This window comes from Salmo salar, chromosome ssa25 (assembly GCF_905237065.1).
Source record: "Salmo salar chromosome ssa25, Ssal_v3.1, whole genome shotgun sequence".
Classification (NCBI taxonomy): domain Eukaryota; kingdom Metazoa; phylum Chordata; class Actinopteri; order Salmoniformes; family Salmonidae; genus Salmo; species Salmo salar.
In genome coordinates this window covers 17,657,632-17,678,815 of record NC_059466.1, presented here as the reverse complement: position 1 = coordinate 17,678,815, position 21,184 = coordinate 17,657,632, and positions in this window count along the sequence as shown.

The window sequence follows — 21,184 nt, the reverse complement described above, 5'->3', positions numbered from 1 at the left end:
GAGCTACCGCATACATGAAACGGGACACGGACACGGATGCATACAAGAAAGCCTACTTCTGATGAGACATCAAATGTGCAATATACTGTAGGAGGAAGGTGGAAGGTGGAATCCCATTACACCGACTCCAATGCTCATCGTATGTGGAAGGGCTTGCAGACGACAGCAGATTACAAAGGAAAACCTAGCCATGAGATGCCTGGTGATGCAGAACTCCCAAACCACGAAATACATTTTATGCCCGCTTCAAAGAATACAATACAGTCTTGTGTGAAAGCCCTGTTGTTCCGGATGACTGTGTGGTCTCACTCTCAGTGGCCAATGTGAGTAAAACCTTTAAACAGGTTAACACGCGCAAGGTCGCTGGGCCAGACGGAATACCAGGGCGTGTTCTCAAAGCATGTGCAGACCAGCTGGCAAGTGACTTCACAGACATTTTCAATCTCTCCTTGTCCCAGTTGGTAATCCCAACATGTTTCAAACTGACCACCATTCTCCATGTTCCCAAGAACAACAAGGTAACCAGCCTAAATGACCATTGCCCTGTAGCACTCACATCTGTAATTATGAAGTACTTTGAAATGCTGGTCATGACACACATCAACACCATCATCCCAGGCACCCTGGACCCACTCCAATTCACATACCACCTCAACAGATCTACATATGACACAATCTCAATTGCGCTTAAAACTACCCTCTCCCACTTGGACAAGAGGGGAAATAACTATAAATAACTATAACTATGCTGTTCATAAACTACAGCTCAGCGTTCAACACCATAGTCCCAACTAAGCTCATCACCAAGCTAGGGAACCTGGAACTGAACACCTACCTTGAACCTGGACGTCCGGACTGGCCTGCCTCAGGTGTTGAGGTTAGGCAACAACACATCTGCCACACTTACCCTCAACACGGAGGCCCCTCAGAGTGTGTGCTTAGTCCCCTCCTGTACTCCCTGTTCACCCACAACTGTGAGGCAACACACAACTCCAACACCATGGAGTTGATCGTGGATTACAGGAAAAAGAGTGGAGCGCACGCCCCCATCCACATCGACTGGGTTGTAGTGGAGTGGGTAGAGAGTTTCAAGTTCCTTGGCATCCACATCACTAAGGACTTAACATGGTCCACACACATCCGCACAGTCATGAAGAGGGCACGGGCCCTCGGATCCTCAAACATTTCTACAGCTTCACCATTGAGAGCATCTTGATGGGATGCATCACGGCTTGGTATCGACAATTCACTGCCCTCGTACACAAATCGCTACAGAGGGTGGTGCGGACAGCCCAGTACATCACGAGGGCAGAGTTCCCTGCCATCCAGGACCTCTATATCAGGCAGTGTCAGAGGAAAGCCCGAAAAAGTGCAAAAGCCTCCAGTCACACAAGCCATAGACCAGGGGAAGGCAACCCTGGTCCTGGAGTGCCGTAGGTGTGTTGAATTTAGGCAATCACTGAAGTGATCAATTAACTCAGTTGGTCAGGTGTGATGCCTAGTTGGAACAAAATCTTGCGGTACCTGCGGCACTCCAGGAACAGGGCCAAAGACTGTTCACTCTGCTACATGCAATACCCCATAATGTCAAAGTGGAATCATGTTTTTAGACATTTTTACAAATCAATAATTCATTAAAAGCTGAAATGTCTAGAGTCAATAAGTATTCAATCCCTTTGTTATGGCAAGCCTAAATAAGTTAAGGAGTAAAAATGTCTTTAAAAAGTCACACAAGTTACATGGACTCACTCTGTGTGCAATAATAGTGTTTAACATGATTTTTGAATGACTATCTAATCTCTGCACCCCATGGTGTATCAATACACCCAGTCACTATGAAGATAGTTGCCGGAGAGGAAGAAAACAGCTTAGGGATTCACCATGAGGGCAATGGTGACTTTAAAACAGAGTTTAATGGCTGTGATAGGAGAAAACTGAGGATGGATCAACATTGTATTTACTAACCTACATGACAGAATGGAAAGAAGGAAGCCTGTATAGAATGCAAATATTCCAAAACATGCATCCTGTTTGCAATATGGCACTAAATTAGAACAGAACATTATGTGCTGAATACAATTATGTTTGGGGCCAATCCAACACAACCCATCACTGAGTACCACTCTTCATATTTTCAAGCATGGTGGTGGCTGCATCATGTTATGGGTATGCTTGTCATCGGCAAGGATTAGATAGTTTTTTTAGAATGAAAAGAAACAGAAAAGAGCTAAGCACAGGCAAAATCCTTGAGGAAAACCTGGTTCAGTCTGCTTTCCAATAGACACTGGGAGACAAATTTACCTCTCAGCAGGACAATAACCTTCAAATACAAGGTCAAATATACACTGGAGTTGTTTACCAAGACAACAATGAATGTTCCTGAGTGGGCCTAGTTACAGTTTTGACTTGAATTGGATTGAAAACGATCAACATCCAACTTGACAGAGCTTGAAGAATTAAAAAAAGAATAATCTGCAAATATTGTACAATCTAGGTGTGCAAAGCTCTTAGAGACGTTCCCAGTAACACTCACAGCTGTAATTGCTGCCAAAGGTGATTCTAACATGTATTGACTCAGTGGGTTGAATACTTATCTAGTCAAGATATTTTTCATGAACTTTTACACATTTTTGAATTTTTCGTTCACTTTGACATTAGAGTATTTTGTGTAGATGGTTGACAAAATATGACAATTAAATCCATTTTAATCGCACTTTGTAACTCAACAAAATGTGGAAAAAGTCAAGGGGTCTGAAAACATTATGAAGGCACTGTATCTACCTCAAATACCTTGCACCCCTGCACATTGATCTGGTACTGGTACTTAATTATTGTGCATTTTATTCCTCGTGTTAAATTATTTTTGTTGTATTATTACTTTTTAAATATGCATCGTTGGGAAGGGCTCGTAACAAGCATTTCACGGTAAAGTCTACACACCATAAATGTAACGAGGGTCATATAAAGGGGACCAAGGCGTGGCGTGTAGAGTGCTCATACTTTACTTTTAATGATAACACTTAAACAAAACAACAAAACGACAGCCAACAGTTCCATCAGGTGATACTCACAAAACGGAAAACAACTACCCACAAAACCCCATAGACAAACCAATTTAAATATGATCTCCAATTAGAGACAACACGAACCAGCTGCCTCTAATTGGAGATCATCAAAAACTCAACCTAGAAATAGAAAAACAAGAACAAAACATAGAAACAAAAACATAGACTGCCCACCCATATCACACCCTGACCTAACTAACCAGAGAAAAAACAGCTCTCATAGGTCAGAGCGTGACAATAACATTTTATTTTTTATTTGAATATTTATTGAATATGATGCTAAATTCATTATGCTCTTCTATCATTTACAGTACATTTCTGAATATACTGTCGCCATAAACATGGGGAAATTATTTTTATATCACAATTATTTTCTCTCTCGTGAATAGATCATTTATGTGGGATTGAAATGGGATTTTTGTTTTTCTCTGGAATTTTATCTTTCCCAAAGAAATGAGAATAAGAGTGAAGAGTTGCATTGCTGGTGGCTGGAATCACTCAGGAATTTGGTACTCCTCCTATCCGGCATTCTGCTATATTGCAGAACCCGCTCTCATTTTGAAGGAGATTTGTCATAATACCCGAATCGGCCAAATGCATTCCAGTATTGTTAAAGCCTTACCTGCTCAATGGCTTTACCTGTCAAATATAAAGAAATGTACTCTTTGTCACAGCTGGCCAAGTGGATAGAACAGTCCTTGGCTAAAATCCATGGTCTGAACAAGCTGCTTCTTTTATTTATTTATTTATTTCACCTTTATTTAACCAGATAGGCCAGTTGAGAACAAGTTCTCATTTACAACTGTGACCTGGCCAAGATAAAGCAAAGCAGTGCGACAAAAACAACAACACAGAGTTACACATGGGATAGACAAATGTACAGTCAATAAAACAATAGAAACATCTATATACAGTGTGTGCAAATGTAGTAAGATTAGGGAGGTAAAGCAATAAATAGGCCATAGTGGTGAAATAATTACAATTGGGCATTAACACTGGAGTGATAGATGTGCAGATGATGATGTGCAAGTAGAGATACTGGGGTGCAAAAGAGAAAAAAATAGCAATATGGGGATGAGGTAGTTTGGTGGGTTATTTACAGGGCTGTGTATAGGTACAGTGATCTGTAAGCTGCTCTGACAGCTGATGCTAAAACATAGTGAGGGAGATATGAGTCTCCAGCTTCAGTGACTTTTGCAATTTGTTCCAGTCATTGGAAGCAGAGAACTGGAAGGAAAGGTGGCCAAAGCAGGTGTTGGCTTTGGGGATGACCAGTGAAATATACCTGCTGGAGCAAGTGCTATGGGTGGGTGTTGCTATGGTGACCAGTGAGCTGAGATAAGGCAGGGCTTTACCTCGCAAATACTTATAGATGACCTGAAGCCAGTGGGTTTGGCGACGGATATGTAGCGAGGGCCAGCCAACAAGAGCATACAGGTCACAGTGGTGGGTAGTATATGGGGCTTTAGTGACAAAACGGATGGCCCTGTGATAGACTACATCCAATTTGCTGAGTAGAGTGTTGGAGGCTATTTTATAAATGACATTGCCGAAGTAAAGAATCGGTAGGATAGTCAGTTTTCCGAGTCTATGTTTGTCAGCATGAGTGAAGGAGGCTTTGTTGCGAAATAGGAAGCCGATTCTAGATTTAAGTTTGGATTGGAGATGCTTAATGTGAGTCTGGAAGGAGAGTTTACAGTCTAACCAGACACCTATGTATTTGTAGTTGTCCACATATTATAAGTCAGAACAGTCCAGAGTAGTGATGCTAGTCGGGCGGGCGGGTGAGGGCAGCGATCGGTAGAAGAGCATGCATTTAGTTTTACTAGCATTTAAGAGTAGTTGGAGGCCATGGAAGGAGTGTTGTATGGCATTGAAGCTCGTTTGGGGGTTTGTTAACACAGTGTCCAAAGAATGGCCAGATGTATACAGAATGGTGTCGTCTGCGTAGAGGTGGATCAGAGAATCCCCAGCACCTAGAGCAACATCATTGATATATACAGAGAACAGAGTCGGCCCGAGAATTAAACCCTGTGACACCCCCATAGAGACTGCCAGAGGTCCGGACAACAGGCCCTCCGATTTGACACACTGAACTCTATCTGAGAAGTAGTTGGTGAACCAGACAAGGCAGTCATTTGAGAAACCAGCCATTTGAGAAACCAACCTTGGTCAGGTTGCTGCGGGGGGTGCAGAGCTGTTGGCTGGGGTAAGGGTAGCCAGGTGGAAAGCATGGCTAGCCGTAGAAAAATGCTTATTGAAATTCTCAATTATCGTAGATTTATCGGTGGTGACAGTGTTTCCTAGCCTCAATGCAGTGGGCAGCTGGAAGGAGGTGCTCTTGTTCTACATGGACTTTACAGTGTCCCAACATTTTGGGGAAATAGTGCTACATGATGCAATTTTCTGTTGAAAAAGCTTTCCTTTGCTTTCCTAACTGATGTGTAAATTGGTTCCTGACTTCCCTGTCCAGTTGCATATCGCGGGGGCTATTCGATGCTAATGCAGTATGCCACAGGATAATTTTGTGCTGGTCATGGGCAGTTATTGTCAGGAGTGAACCAGGGGCTATATCTGTTCTTATTTCTACATTTTTTAATGCTTATTTAAGATGGTGAGGAAAGCACTTTTGAAGAACAAGCAGGCATCCTCTACTGACGGGTTGAGGTCAATATCCTTCCAGGATACCCGGGCCAGGTCGATTAGAAAGGCCTGCTCGCTGAAGTGTTTTAGGGAGCGTTTGACAGTGATGACTGCGTACCCATTACGGATGCAGGCAATGAGGCAGTGATCGCTGAGATCTTGGTTGAAGATAGCAGTGAATAAAACAAACTTAGGGAGGAGGCTTCTGATGTTAACATGCATGAAACCAAGGCTTTTATGGTTACAGAACTCAACAACAAATGAGAGTGCCTAGGGTGTAGAACTGGAGGCTACAGGGCCTGGGTTAACCTCTTCATCACCAGAGGAACAGAGGAGGAGTAGGATAAGGGTACGGCTAAAGGCTATAAGAAATGGCCGTCTAGTGTGTTGGGAACAGAGAATGGTGGTAGGTAAGATGTGAGTACAGTGGAGATAAACCTAGATATTGAGTGACGATGAGAGAGGTTGCATCTCTGGAGGCACCAGTTAAGCCAGGTGAGGTCTCTGCATGCATGGGGGGTGGGACAATAGAGCTATCTAAGGCATGTTGAGCAGGACTGGGGGCTCTATAGTAAAATAAAACAATAATAACTAACTGAAACAGCAGGCATATTGACATTAGAGATAGGCATAAAGCAATCATGGGTGTTGGTCGGGAGAGCTAAGACAACAATGGCTAAATGGCGATGAATGGGCAGAGAGGGTCAGTTATGTACACACAGGACCTGAGTTTGAGGCTGGTGCCGACAGATAAACAAAATGAGGTTCAGTGTTAATGAACAGACCAGCAGGCATCAGCTGTGTAGCCGAGTGATCATAGGGTCCAATGAGCAGCAATAGGTCAGTCAGGGAGCTGTTTGGTAGTCGCTACTACGCTAAGTGAGCGGAAGACACGGCGTTCAGAAAGTTAGCGGGCCGGGGCTAGCAGACGGGTCTTCAGCGACATCGCAACGGAAAAGCCTGTTCAAACCACATCGGACGATTACGTCGACAGACCAGTCGTGATGGATCGGTGGGGCTCCGTGTCGACAATTAAGGGTCCAGGCCAATTGGCAAAAGAGGTATTGTAGCCCAAGACTTAGCTGGTATACTCCATCGGCTGGCCAGGAGATGGGCCTAGCTCGAGGCTAGCTCAAGGCTCACTGGTGCTTGCTTCGGGACAGAGGCGTTAGCCAAACATAGCCACTCGTTTGCAGCTAGCTAGCTGCGATGATCCGGTGTAATGGTCCAGAGCTTGCGGCAGGAAATCTAGTGATGTGGTGGAGAAAAGCAGTCCGATATGCTGTGGGTTGATATCGCGGTGTGCAGACTGGCAGGTAATTGTCAGAGCAAAAGCTGAGCTAAATGTGAAGACCGCTAACAGTGGCAAACAATGACTACTAGCTAGTTTGCTGGCTGGTTTCTGATGGAGGTTCCAGTTATAGGTATAAAAAAATAGCAGATCCGTACCACATTGGGTGAGCCGGGTTGCAGGAAAGGTTAGGTTCAGACTATTTACAGACTAATTAACACAGGACAAGACAAACACACGTACTACTGCTACGCCATCCTAGATTGAGGATGGTGGCCATGGTTGCAGTATATCTTGTGATGTACTGTCACGCCCTGCCCTATTTTGGTTAGGCCAGGGTGTGACTAGGGTGGGCATTCTATGTTCCTTTTTCAATGTTTTGGTATTTCTTTGTTTTGGCCGGGTATGGTTCTCAATCAGGGACAGCTGTCTATCGTTGTCTCTGATTGGGAACCATACTTAGGTAGCCTTTTCCCACAGGGTTGGTGTGGGTAGTTGTTTTCTGTTTGGTGTGTTCACCTGACAGAGCTGTTGCATTTGTTCCACTTTGTTTTTTTGTTTCAGTGTTCAAGTCAATAAACTTCATGAACACATACCACGCTGCGCTTTGGTCTACTCCTTCTTCCAAAGACGACCGTTACATGTACACTGCATCAACAGTTTTTACCCCCAAGCCATAAGACTCCTGAACAGGAAACCAAATTGTTACCCGGACTATTTGCATTGTGTGCCCCCCCAACCCCTCTTTTACGCTGCTGCTACTCTCTGTTTATCTTATATGCATAGTCACTTTAACTACACGTTCATGTACATACTACGTCAATTGGCCGGACCAACCAGTGCTCCCGCACATTGGCTAACCGGGCTATCTGCATTGTGTCCCACCACCCGCCAACCCCTCTTTTTACGCTACTGCTACTCTCTGTTCATCATATATGCATAATCACTTTAACCATACCTACATGTACATACTACCTCAATAAGCCTGACTAACCACTAACCAGTGTCTGTATATAGCTTTGCTACTCCTATTTTCAAATGTCTTTTTACTGTTGTTTTATTTCTTTACTTACCTACACACACACAAACACAACTTTTTTTCGCACTATTGGTTAGAGCCTGTAAGTAAGCATTTCACTGTAAGGTCTACACCTGTTGTATTCGGCGCACGTGACAAATAAACTTTGATTTGATTTGAGGTAATTATGATCATTGTTCATTTTGCCACCGTACCGTAATTTTATTTTAAACAATTGTATGTCTTACAATTTCTAAGAATATATGCAGTTCTTTCACATAACATATTGGGAAATAACTTGGTTCTGAGAAGGATCATGATGACTATAAACCAGGACAGAAGTATGACTTGGTGTCATAGCCTGGGGAGTAATGCTTCGTAATTTCACTCAGGAGATGCAACACTGCTAGCCAATGAGCTAATGTAGTCTTTGTACAGTCCATAAAAAAATTGTCCATCCATGTCCTTTAAGCCTTCCTCTCGGACCAATAAATATGTTGTAACTTCTGTTGAAAACATTTCCACTAATGTGCATAGCGCACCTTGGACACCCACAGTATATCACTTTACCGAGACATCACACAACAAATTACTGTCAGTTGTCATAAGGGGCCATAATTTAAGCATACTGTAAACTCCTTTCATTTTGTCTCAGCAAAAAGTGAGTTTCAATTATGAAGAGGAAACATCGAAATTGGCAGTGTCAGCTGGCTTCCGTTTAAAAATCCCAGTGGGGAGCTTAGCCACCTCTCAATTATACTCACAACAGAACACTTTGATGGCACTGGACCTCATTGTGAGTTACCCTCTCTCTGCATTGGGACTTTTTATAGCCAAGGCATCGGCAGAGTGCACTCACAACCTTCTCTTTATTCTCTTCTCAAACAGAAAGGGAGAAAGTACAAACTGAAAAAGAGCAGACAAAATGAAACAATAATGTTATACTGTTTGAATCAATCTGGGTTAAAAGATTAGCTATGGTGTTTCTTCAAACATTTTTTGAAAACAATATTACACTACTAAGAAAACCAAAGCAGATGATAGAATGTGACTCTTCTAGTTATAGGATCAAGGCCAACTGTCCCTATACATCAACTCAGAAGCAACAGTATGATACAGGGGCCAAATGTCAACTATAAATTGACCCTTCCCACCTGTGCATATTAAGTGATGCTATTATTATCAATTTCACTTCCTGTCCAACAGACCAGGTGGTTGAGAGGTTTTTTAATGAGGACTGAGGCTCTCCTTTCTGGCAAGCTCTTATGTAAACCCTGGTCGAGCCCCTTTTGGACATGCATAGTCAGTTCCCTAATGCTAGCTATGGTCTTATTCCAGTCTTTTCTGAGACATGTGAACATTAACTATAACCTGTATCTATAAAAATGTAATTGGTGAAAGACAAGATAATCACAATATCTATTTCCTTGAAAAAACATTTTATTCGGTTAAGATGTGTGGGCTAATAATTGGTGCTGTAAGACACTGTCAAGCAGCATAATTTATGAAATGAACAAAATAACTGCCTAACAAGACTGGTTACATTTATTTAACAAAGCCTAATGAACCACAATAATGGAACAAATTATCAAGATTAATGTCTTATAATTATACTCAATCGAACTGTAATTAAGTGTGACAAAAAATAAATTGTTGAAGTAGTGTGTGGCCTTTTGCTGCTGTAACTACACATTCCTGGTATTTCTAATGAGAAATGTATTAATGAATTTGTTCCTTCCGGCATTATTATTCCCCATTTAGTCGTTTCCCAGCAAAGGTGGACATAGACAGATAACCTTGTACAGGTCAGTTGAAAGATCACAACTGTGAAAGCTGACCCTACAAACAATATTCAACATCAAGAAACAAAATAGAAGAAGCAGTAACAGATGGTAATTAATAACTGATTTTAACAACTAGACATAATTAATGTGCCTGTGCTTATTGACATTATTGCCGGTTGTGGGAAACCTGAACTTATTCTTAAACTGGATAATTATTGGATTATGACACCGACTAACAACTAACCTGGTAAAATAAATACTTAATTTATTTTGTCTGGATTATTCGAATTTTCACTAATTTCTCGCTTCATTTTGGGACTGAACTGAATCATACATTTAATGTTTGGCTGGTTCTAAGTAGGTGCAAGTGTCAAAATCAAGTTAGTTAGACATTTGGTGATGTTAAACTGGCGCACAGGCATCCAAGCCCTAAGGCCAGATGCAGCAAATTACCTGTATAGCATTTTTTGATATTTTTTTTGCAAATGTATTAAAAGTAAAAAAAAACTGAAATGTCACGTTTTACAGTAAGTTTTCAGACCCTTTGCTCATTGCTTTGTTGTAGCATCTTTGGCAGCAATTACAGCCTCAAGTCTTCTTGGGTATGATGACATTTGGAGAAAGATGTTCTCTCTCCTTGAATTTACAATAGGGTGTGAACTGTCAACACCCAAGCAGCTCCCTCCTCCCCTCTGTGGGTGAGAGAGGGTCTGGTTACTGTCATCCATTGCCAAGCTGATCTGACCCATTTGCATCCTCACAGGACAGTCATGACAGGTATGACACTACAAGCTTGGCACACCTCTATTTGGGGAGTTTCTCCCATTCTTCTCTGCAGATCGTCTCAAGCTCCGTCAGGTTGGATGGGGAGCATTGCTGTACAGCTATTTTCAGGTCTCTCCATAGATGTCCAATCAGGTTCAAGACCGGCTCTGGCTGGGCCACTCAAGGACATTCAGAGACTTGTCCCGAATCCACTCCTGTGTTGTAATAGCTGTGTGCTTAGTGTCTTTGTCCTGTTGGTGTCACGGTTGTCGAAAGGATCGGACCAAAGTGCAGCGTGGTTGTAGTTCCACATTTTATTAAATCCGTGAAACTTTTGCAATACACAAAATAACTGCATTTTCAAAAAACAACAAACCGTGACGCAGAGAGAAACAAACACTACTCAAAAGATAATCACCCAAAAAACCCAGGAAGAAAAACCCCTACTTAAATATGATCTCCAATCAGAGGCAACAAGGACCAGCTGCCTCCCATTGGAGATCAACCCAAAAAACAACAACATAGAAATAGAAAAACTAGAACTAAAACATAGAACTAGAAAACATAGAAAAACACAAAACACCCCCTGTCACGCCCTGACCTACTCTACCATAGAAAATATCCTCTTACTATGGTCAGGACGTGACAGTTGGAAGGTGAACTTTCTCCCCAGTCTGAGGTCCTGAGCGCCCTGGAGCAGGTTTTCATCAAGGATCTCTCTGTACTTTTCTCCATTCATCTTTCCCTTGATCCTGACTAGTCTCCCAGTTCCTGCCGCTGAAAAACATCCCCAAAGCATGATGCTGCCACCACCATCCTTCACCGTAGGGATGGTGCCAGGTTCCTCCAGACGGTTTCCTCATTTAAGAATGATTGTGTTCTTTGGGACCTTCAATGCTGCAGAACTTTGTTGATACCCTTCCCAAGATCTCTGACTCGACACAATCCTGTCTCAGAGCTCTACGGACAATTCTTTCGACCTCAAGGCTTGGTTTTTGCTCTGACATGCACTGTCAACTGTGGGAACTTATATAGAAAGTTGTGTGCCTTTCCAAATCATGTCCAATAAATTGAATTTACCACAGGTGGACTCCAATCAAGTTGTAGAAACATCTCAAGGATGATCATTGGAAAGAGGACGCACCGGAGCTCAATTTCAAGTCTCACAGTGAAGGGTCTGAATACTTATGTAAATATTTTTAATACATTTGCTAAAATGTCTAAAAACCTGTTTTCGCTTTGTAATTATGGGGTATTGTGTGTAGATTGATGAGGAAAAACATGTATTTAATCAATTTTAGAAGAAGGCTGTAATGTAACAAAATGTGGAAAAAGTCAAGGGGTCTGAATACTTTCCAAATGCACTGTACAGTGCCCATGGATGGAGAGATGTGCCTTTTGTGCCGGTAAATCTCGTATTTAAAAACAATAAACAACTATTGCCTAGCTTCCCTTTACTAATCAATCCTGGTTTAGCAGCAGCACATAGAGTGTCTTCTTGTCCTGGCCATTGTCCAAAAGTAGCCTATAAATAAAAGTCTTAAATGGTCTGAGTGTTTGGAAATATTTTTCCCTAATGCAAACGTTTGGATGTGTGTAAATCCCTCCATAGTCTCAGTTGCCTTGTTTGTATATGCCCACGGGGAGCAATTATAGTGCCTGTAACTGTATTTAGACATAGCCTATTTAAAATAAGTTGTTGTTACATTTAATTACAATTTGATTATAATTATACACTGTCAATAGCCTAATGAATGTAATCAATCAATCAAAAGTATTTAAAAAGCCCTTCTTACATCAGTTTATGTCACAAAGTGCTGTATAGAAACCCAGCCTAAAACCCCAAACAGCAAGCAATGCAGGTGTACAAGCACGGTGGCTAGGAAAAACTCCATAGAAAGGCCAGAACCTAGGAAGAAACCTAGAGAGGAACCAGGCTATGATGGGTGGCCAGTCCTCTTCTGGCTGTGCTGGGTGGAGATTATAACAGAACATGGCCAAGATGTTAAAATGTTCATATATGACCAGCAGGGTCAAATAATAATAATCTCAGTGGTTGTAGAGGGTGCAATCTTGCTTAATGACTTCGTTTGGCATGTCCATGTCCACACTGCAATTTTCGGTAGGTCTAGCCCCTATATTACCGCGATTGCTAAAGCCTATGTATAGCAATGTATTTCCATATTGAAGGAATGCACTTTAGAACAATATGGACTGCAAACATGTTCAACATATTTAGAAAATACTGTATGGGGCAGGCTATTTTACGAACTACACTCTTACAAAAAAGGGTTCCAATAGGGTCCTTCAGCTGTCCCCATTGGACAACCCTTTTTGGTTCCAAGTAGAACTATTTTGATTTCCATGTAAGACCCTGTGTGGAAAGGTCAAGACTCAACACACCGACAATTTATTTATTGAGCAACAGCTGTGCGCATAATTCCGGTTGTGAAAATATTTCTGACAAATCCCCAAACCTATACCGCCAGCGCTAATATTTACCATGGCGTTAGGTTTGTTTAAATAGAGACCGTTGTTGCTTAACTAAAACAGAGACTTGCTTTTGCATTTCCACTTACGATTCAGAGACTGAGCTTACACGTTTCAGTTGATTTTGGTTTTATTCGGTATGCCAGCTGATTTGTTTATGAATATTATTCTTTACGTGATATTCGTACCCTCTATGAGTGGCATTGGGTTTAGTGCTAACTGCTAACAGGCCAGTCTTGTTTTCCATATATGAATTCATGCGCATCGATCCAGTGTCCCAAACATTCTCAATGGGTGACATGTCTGGTGAGTATGCAGACCATGGAAGAACTGGGACATTTTCAGCTTCCAGGAATGTGTGCAGATCCTGGCTACATAGGGCCGTGCATTATCTTGCTAAAACATGAGGTGATGGCGGCGGATGAATGGTATGACAATCGGCCTCAGGATCTCATACCATAATCCTACCGCCACCATGGAGCACTCTGTTCACAACGGTGACATCAGCAAACCACTCGCTCACACAACGCCATACACACTGTCTGCCATCTGCCCGGTACAATTGAAACCTGGATTGAAACCTCCAATTGAAACCTCCAGTGTGCCAGAGGCCATCGAAGGTGAGCATTTGCCCACTGAAGTCAGTTACGACACCGAACTGCAGTCAGGTCAAGACCCTGGTGAGGACGACGAGCACGCAGATGAGCTTCCCTGAGACGGTTTCTAACAGTTTGTGCAGAAATTCTTTGGTGGTGCAAACCCACAGTTTCATTAGCTGTCCGGGTGGCTGGTCTCAGATGATCCCGCAGTTGAAGAAGCCGGATGTGGAGGTCCTGGGCTGGCATAGTTACACATGGTCTGTGGTTGTGAGGCCGGTTGGACATACTGCCAAATTGTCTAAAACTATGTTGGAGGCAGCTTATGGTAGAGAAATGAACATTAAATTCTCTGGCAACAGCTCTTGTGGATATTCCTGCAGTCTATATTCCAATTGCACGCTCCCTCAAAACTTGAGACATCTGTGGCGTTGTGTGACAAAACTGCACATATTAGAGTGGCTTTTTATTGTCCCCAGCACAAGTTGCACCTGTGTAATGATCATGCTGTTTATACCCCCATGAGTTGATTTCCCGCTCCCCTGTGGAAATCTAATTAGCATAATAAAAAAATCCCCATAAAAATCTGTCAGTTTAATCTAGAGATATCTGTTTTTGCATTGGATGCGTCTCATTCCATAGCATCCAATGATGTCGCAATTCTGCATCTGCGGTGAAAGGTGATGGAGCTAGAGCGCTGTTTGTCAGGCAATGAGACGTCACGAAAATCGATCTTCTCACAAAATCCTCTGTAGCATCCGAACGGTTTATAACCTGTATAAACTTTTATGATGAAACTCTTATGAACACGATGGTGTTCTCCGTCTTACTCTACGACCCCCACATGCGTTTTGGGACTTGTCTGAAGTCGGTACAGCCTGTCTGCCAACTACTGTCTGTTGCGTCCAAACAGTTTTTACTTATTTACCTTTATTTAACCAGGTAGGCTAGTTGAGAAGTTCTCATTTGCAACTGCGACCTGGCCAAGATAAAGCAAAGCAGTTCGACACATACAACAACACAGAGTTACACATGGAATAAACAAACATACAGTAGAAAATTCTATATACAGCATGTGCAAATTAGGTAGGATAAGAGAGGTAAGGCAATAAATAGGCCATGGTGGCGAAGTAATTACAATATAGCAATTACACACTGGAATGGTAGAATGTGCAGAAGATGAATGTGCAAGTAGAGATACTGGGGTGCAAAGGAGCAAGATAAATAAATAAATACAGTATGGGGATGAGGAAGATTGGATGGGCTATTTACAGATGAGCTATGTACAGGTGCAGTGATCTGTGAGCTGCTCTGACAGCTGGTGCTTAAAGCTAGTGAGGGAGGTAAGAGTCTCCAGCACTAGTAATTTTTGCAGTTCGTTCCAGTCATTGGCAGTAGAGAACTGGAAGGAGAGGCGGCCAAAGGAAAAATTGGCTTTGGGGGTGACCAGTGAAATATACCTGCTGGATTGCGTGCTACGGGGTGGGTGGTGCTATGGTGATCAAAGTGCTGAGATAAGGTGGGGCTTTACCTAGCAGAGACTTGTAGATGACCTGGAGCCAGTGGGTTTGGTGATGAGTATGAAGCGAGGGCCAGCCAACGAGAGCGTGCAGGTCGCAGTGGTGGGTAGTATGTGAGGCTTTGGTGACAAAACGGATGGCACTGTGGTAGACTGCATCCAATTTGTTGAGTAGAGTGTTGGAGGCTATTTTGTAAATGACATTGCCGAAGTCGAGGATCGGTAGGATGGTCAGTTTTACGAGGGTATGTTTAGCAGCATGAGTGAAGGATGCTTTGTTGCCAAATAGGAAGCCGATTCTAGATTTAATTTTGGATTGGAGATATTTAATGTGAGTCTGGAAGGAGAGTTTACAGTCTAACCACACACCTATGTATTTGTAGTTGTCCACATATTCTAAGTCAGAACCGTCCAGAGTAGTGATGCTGGATGGGTGGGCAGAAGCTCGTCTGGAGGTTAGTTAACACAGTGTCCAAAGAAGGGCCAGAGGTATACAGAATGGTGTCGTCTGTATAGAGGTGGATCAAAGAATCACCAGCAGCAAGAGCAACATCATTGATATATACAGAGAAGAGAGTTGGCCCGAGAATTGAACCCTGTGGCACCCCCATAGAGACTGCCAGAGGTCCGGACAACAGGCCCTCCGATTTGACATACTGAACTCTATCGGAGAAGTAGTTGGTGAACCAGGCGAGGCAATCATTTGACAAACCAAAGCTGTTGAGTCTGCCAATAAGAATGTTGTGATTGACAGCGTTGAAAGCCTTAGCCAGGTCAATGAAAATGGCTGCACAGTAATGTCTCTTATCGATGGCAGTTGTGATATCGTTTAGGACCTTGAGCATGGCTGAGGTGCACCCATGACCAGCTCTGAAACCAGATTGCATAGCGGAGAAGGTACGGTGGGATTCGAAATGGTCGGTAATCTGTTTGTTAACTTGGCTTTCAAAGACCTTAGAAAGGCAGGGTAGAATAGCCATAGGTCTGTAGCAGTTTGGGTCTAGAGCGTCTCCCCCTTTGAAGAGGGGGACGGCCGCGGCAGCTTTCCAATCTATGGGAATCTCAGACGATACGAAAGAGAGGTTGAACAGGCTAGTAATAGGGGTTGCAACAATTTCGGGCAGATAATTTTAGAAAGAGAGGGTCCAGATTGTCTAGCCCGGCTGATTTGTAGGGGTCCAGATTTTGCCGGTCTTTCAGAACATCAGCTATCTGGATTTGGGTGAAGGAGAAGTGGGGGAGATTTGGGCGAGTTGCTGTGGGGAGCGCAGGGCTGTTGACCGGGGTAAGGGTAGCCAGGTGGAAAGCATGGCCAGCTGTAGAAAAATGCTTATTGAAATTCTCAATTATAGGGGATTTATCAGTGGTAACAGTGTTTCCTAGCCTCAGTTCAGTGGGCAGCTGGGAGGAGGTGCTTGTATTCTCCATATTCTCCATTATTCTCTTGGGTTACACACTAATATGGCCCCTCTGTGGAAAGGTGAAATCCTTACGAACACGTACATGTCGGTTGTACATGTCACCCACAGGCCTCACAAGACTCGTCTGAAGGTACCAAAACAATTATGGAAGTATTATGTGACTTGTTTCAAGAAGCTAAGCGTATGTCGCACGCCACTACTTCACAGGAGAGGCATTTGAAAGTGTTTTTTTTTATCAAAATGTGTTTTGAGAGATGTGTTCTGATTGAATTGCCATGTAGCTTGCGTTTGTCTATAAAATGAGCTGCTCAGTATCTGTGGATAATCCTTTCTAGCGTGGCTTTTTTTTAAAGATATCATGAAGAACTGAAAAAAATTGCATTGCTGCCCTGAAGATCATAGGACTGTTGACAAAGATCATTAGGAAAAGTTGTGATGGACTACTTTCTGGAGGACTATCGTGCCATGCTGACTCTGAAAATAAATCAGATGATCAGGAAATCTCTGATTTAGGTAAAACATTTTCATTGAACCAGACATTGTAGAGTGTTCTGATGACAGAGATCGGGGAAGAAACAGTAATCAACAGCATAGTTGTCATGAAAGAAGTTGACTGAGTTTTGAAATCATCGGAATGCCTGGTGGAAGCAGAGAGATGATTGCCAAATCGAAAAGAGAACACACAAGGTTGTTGTATAAAACACCTGTCTCTGGATTACATCTTCAAACTAAGGTCAACCATGGCATCCAAGGCAGTGACGGAGAAGTTCTCATCCATGTATACAGGTAAGAGTCTAGCTACATTTTCAGATATTATACATTTCTAATCTTGTCAGAAAGTCATTTTCATTGCAAGTTAAAGTGTACTGTTAGCTATCTAGCTAGCTAAGGTTATCTGGCTGGCTCGCTAGCTAACATTAATTGTATGATCTGTGTAGTGATATTATTTGTATTATTCATGTGACAAATAAATGTAGACTGCATTTAATATAGTGTGTGTTTACCAGAGACGGTAATGTGAAGAACATCATGACCTGCACCAAAGTCAGATTAGGATATAGGCTAAGGACTAGAGTGTATTTTTCCTACTACTTTTTCCTACTTCTTTCACCACGTTTAGGTTGTTTACTAGACTACCTAACATGTGAAGCCTTAAAGAGATGGGTGGGCTAAGGTTTAAGACGGTGTGAATGATGCTGAATGGGTGTAGACAAAGAATCAAATCAAATCAAATGTATTTATATAGCCCTTCTTACATCAGCTGATATCACAAAGTGCTGTACAGAAACCCAGCCTAAAACCCCAAACAGCAAGCAATGCAGGTGTAGAAGCACGGTGGCTAGGAAAAACTCCCTAGAAAGGCCAAAACCTAGGAAGAAACCTAGAGAGGAACCAGCCTATGAGGGGTGGCCAGTCCTCTTCTGGCTGTGCCGGGTGGAGATTATAACAGCACATGGCCTAGATGTTCAAATGTTCATAAATGACCAGCATTGTCAAATAATAATAATCATAGTAGTTGTCAAGGGTGCAAAAAGTCAGTAACACAAGAGTAAGTGTCAGTTGGCTTTTTCATAGCCGATCTTTGAGAGTATCTCTACCGCTCCTGCTGTCTCTAGAGAGTTGAAAACAGCAGGTCTGGGACAGGTAGCACGTCCGGTGAATAGGTCAGGGTTCCAGCAGGTCTGGGACAACAGGTCTGGGACAGGTAGCACGTCCGGTGAACAGGTCAGGGTTCCATAGCTGCAGGCAGAACAGTTGGAACTGGAGCAGCAGCACGGCCAGGTGAACTGGGGACTGCAAGGAGTCATCAAGCCAGGTAGTCCTGAGGCATGGTCCTAGGGCTCAGGTCCTCCGAGAGAGAGAAAGAAAGAAAGAAAGAGAAAAAGAGAATTAGAAAGAGCATATTTAAATTCACACAGGACACCGGAAAAGACAAGAGAAATACTCCAGATGTGACAGACTGACCCTAGCCCCCCGACACATAAACTACTGTAGCATAAATACTGGAGGCTGAGACAGGAGGGGTCAGGAGACACTGTGGCCCCATCCGATGAAACCCCCGGACAGGGCCAAACAGGTAGGATATAACCCCACCCACTTTGCCAAAGCACAGCCTCCACACCACTGGAGGGATATCTCCAACCACCAACATACCATCCCGGGACAAGGCCGAGTATAGCCCACAAAGATCTCCGGGGCGCCAACCCAGACAGGAAGACCACGTCAGTGACTCAACCCACTCAAGTGACGCACCCCTCCCAGGGACGGCATGGAAGAACACCAGTAAGCCAGTGACTCAGCCCCCGTAATAGGGGTAGAGGCAGAGGATCCCAGTGGAAAGAGGGTAAACCGGCCAGGCAGAGACAGCAAGGGCGGTTCGTTGCTCCAGCCTTTCCGTTCACCTTCACACAAAGAAGAGCTCTCCAGAGGTGTAACAAAACATTCATGGGCCATTTTCTCCAAAGTGGGGTTACAGGTTTATCAAATTTGAAAGGAGAATTACTTTCCCATTGTTCCTCAACATCTCCAGCTTGATGATGAGTTTGGAGGGTACTATGGTGTTGAATACTGAGCTGTAGTCAATGAACAGCATTCTTACATATGTATTATTTTTGTCCAGATGGGACAGGGCAGTGTGCAGTGTGATGGCAATTTCATCATCTGTGGACCTGTTGGGGCGGTATGCAAACTGTAGTGGGTCTAGGGTGGCAGGTAAGGTGGTGGTGATATGATCCTTGACTAGCCTCTCAAAGCACTTCATGATGACAGAAGTGAGTGCTACGGAGCGGTGGTCATTTAGTTCAGTTATCTTTGCCTTCTTGGGTACTTGAACAATGGTAGCCATCTTGAAGCATGTGGGGACAACAGACTGGGATAGGGAGCGATTGAATATGTCCGTAAACACACCAACCAGCTGGTCTGTGCGTGCTCTGAGGACGCGGCTAGGGATTCCGTCCATTCCAGCAGCCTTGCGAGGGTTAACAAGTGAAATGTTTTACTCACGTCAGCCACGGAGAAGGACAGGGGGGACGCAGTCTTTGTTAGCGAGTCGCTTAGTATAACCCCTCCCCCGGTTTAGACAGAGATTCGACTGTTATGGGTTAATCAGCTTCTTGATATGCCACACTTGTCACGTGGATGGATTATCTTGGCAAATGAGAAATGCTCACTAAACAAAGTTGTGCACAAAATTGGAGAGATATAAGCTTTTTGCGTGTATGGAAAATTTCTGGAATGTTTTATTTCAGCTCATGAAACATTGGAGCAACACTTTACATGTTGTGTTTATATTTTTGTTCAGTGTATCTGTAAGCTAGGTGTTAACGCTTGTGGGGTGTTCAGGTCTGTGGGACCCATTTTCAATGTTTACTAAAATAAGAATTATACAATTAATACTTTTTTCAACCTGAGACTCATTGGCTTTGGCTCATTTTCTGTGAAGAACATGTAAAATAACACATTTTCATTGACTGCACACTGTGCACCCCCCTACTTATTTATATTACATAAGTGGTGTTTGTGTCCACTGTACCCGAGGGTAATAAAAGTGTGGAAAAGTGTGTGTGTAGGTGAAAACAAGTACAAAATAAACAAAAAGTTTTGCTGTGTGCCTTCACTCTGTCTTCCTCCTCCCTGGGCTTGCTGTTTCAACATAGCACCAAGAATGTCTGTTTCCCTGCCTGTCTGCCTGTCTCCTGCTTTTCTAGCACTCTTTACCCTTTGTGGTGTGTGAAACTACACAATGTCTTGCGGGAAGCTGCACAATGTAATTATAATAAAAATTTTATGCATTATTTCGATACATTGTAAAAAATTCAGTATTATCCCACACTCTACTCCAGCCAGGTGCAAATTGGAGGAGGGACACAACAAATAAATAGCTTTGCATGTGTGGCTCCTTACCACAATCAAACAGTATGGCAAAAAGGATCTCTGCTCAAAGGGCCTTAGAAATAATTTTAGCAGAGAGAGAAGCTAGTGTGGAAGGAGCATCTTCCACTTTGGAGGATGAACAATTTTCTGAACATGAGGATCATGTCTTTATCAATTCGGAGTCTGACAGTGAGTTGGGAGAAGAGGATGAGATTAACCCTCAACCAGCCCCAGGACCAGCCCGTCTGCAACCAGCTCATCAGCAGCAGGAGGAGAAATAGGAATGTCCAAAAATTGTAAAATTGAATGGACTTCTTGCCCAAGGAACGAGCCACCCCTCATGGCTGCCAATGTGATAAGGATGCAACCAGGGCCGACCCGGATGGCGGTTACTCATGTGCAGGACATAAAGTCTTCTTTAGAACTGTTCATCGGGGACACCATCCAGAAAATCATTCTAATTTGGAGGGAAGTAGCGTTTTTGGAGAAAGATGTTGGACCAAACTCATTTACATGCATTCTTTGGGGGTCTTATCCTTGCTGGTGTTTTCAGATCCAATGGGGAATCCACATAATATTTGTGGGATGCAGAAACTGGCAGAGAACTTTTCAGTGCATCAAGGTCTCTGGAAAACTCCACATTATTTCCTTGATTATCCGTTTCGATAACCGAGACACCAGACAAGCTCGGCAGCAGAGAGACAAGCTAGCTGTAATCA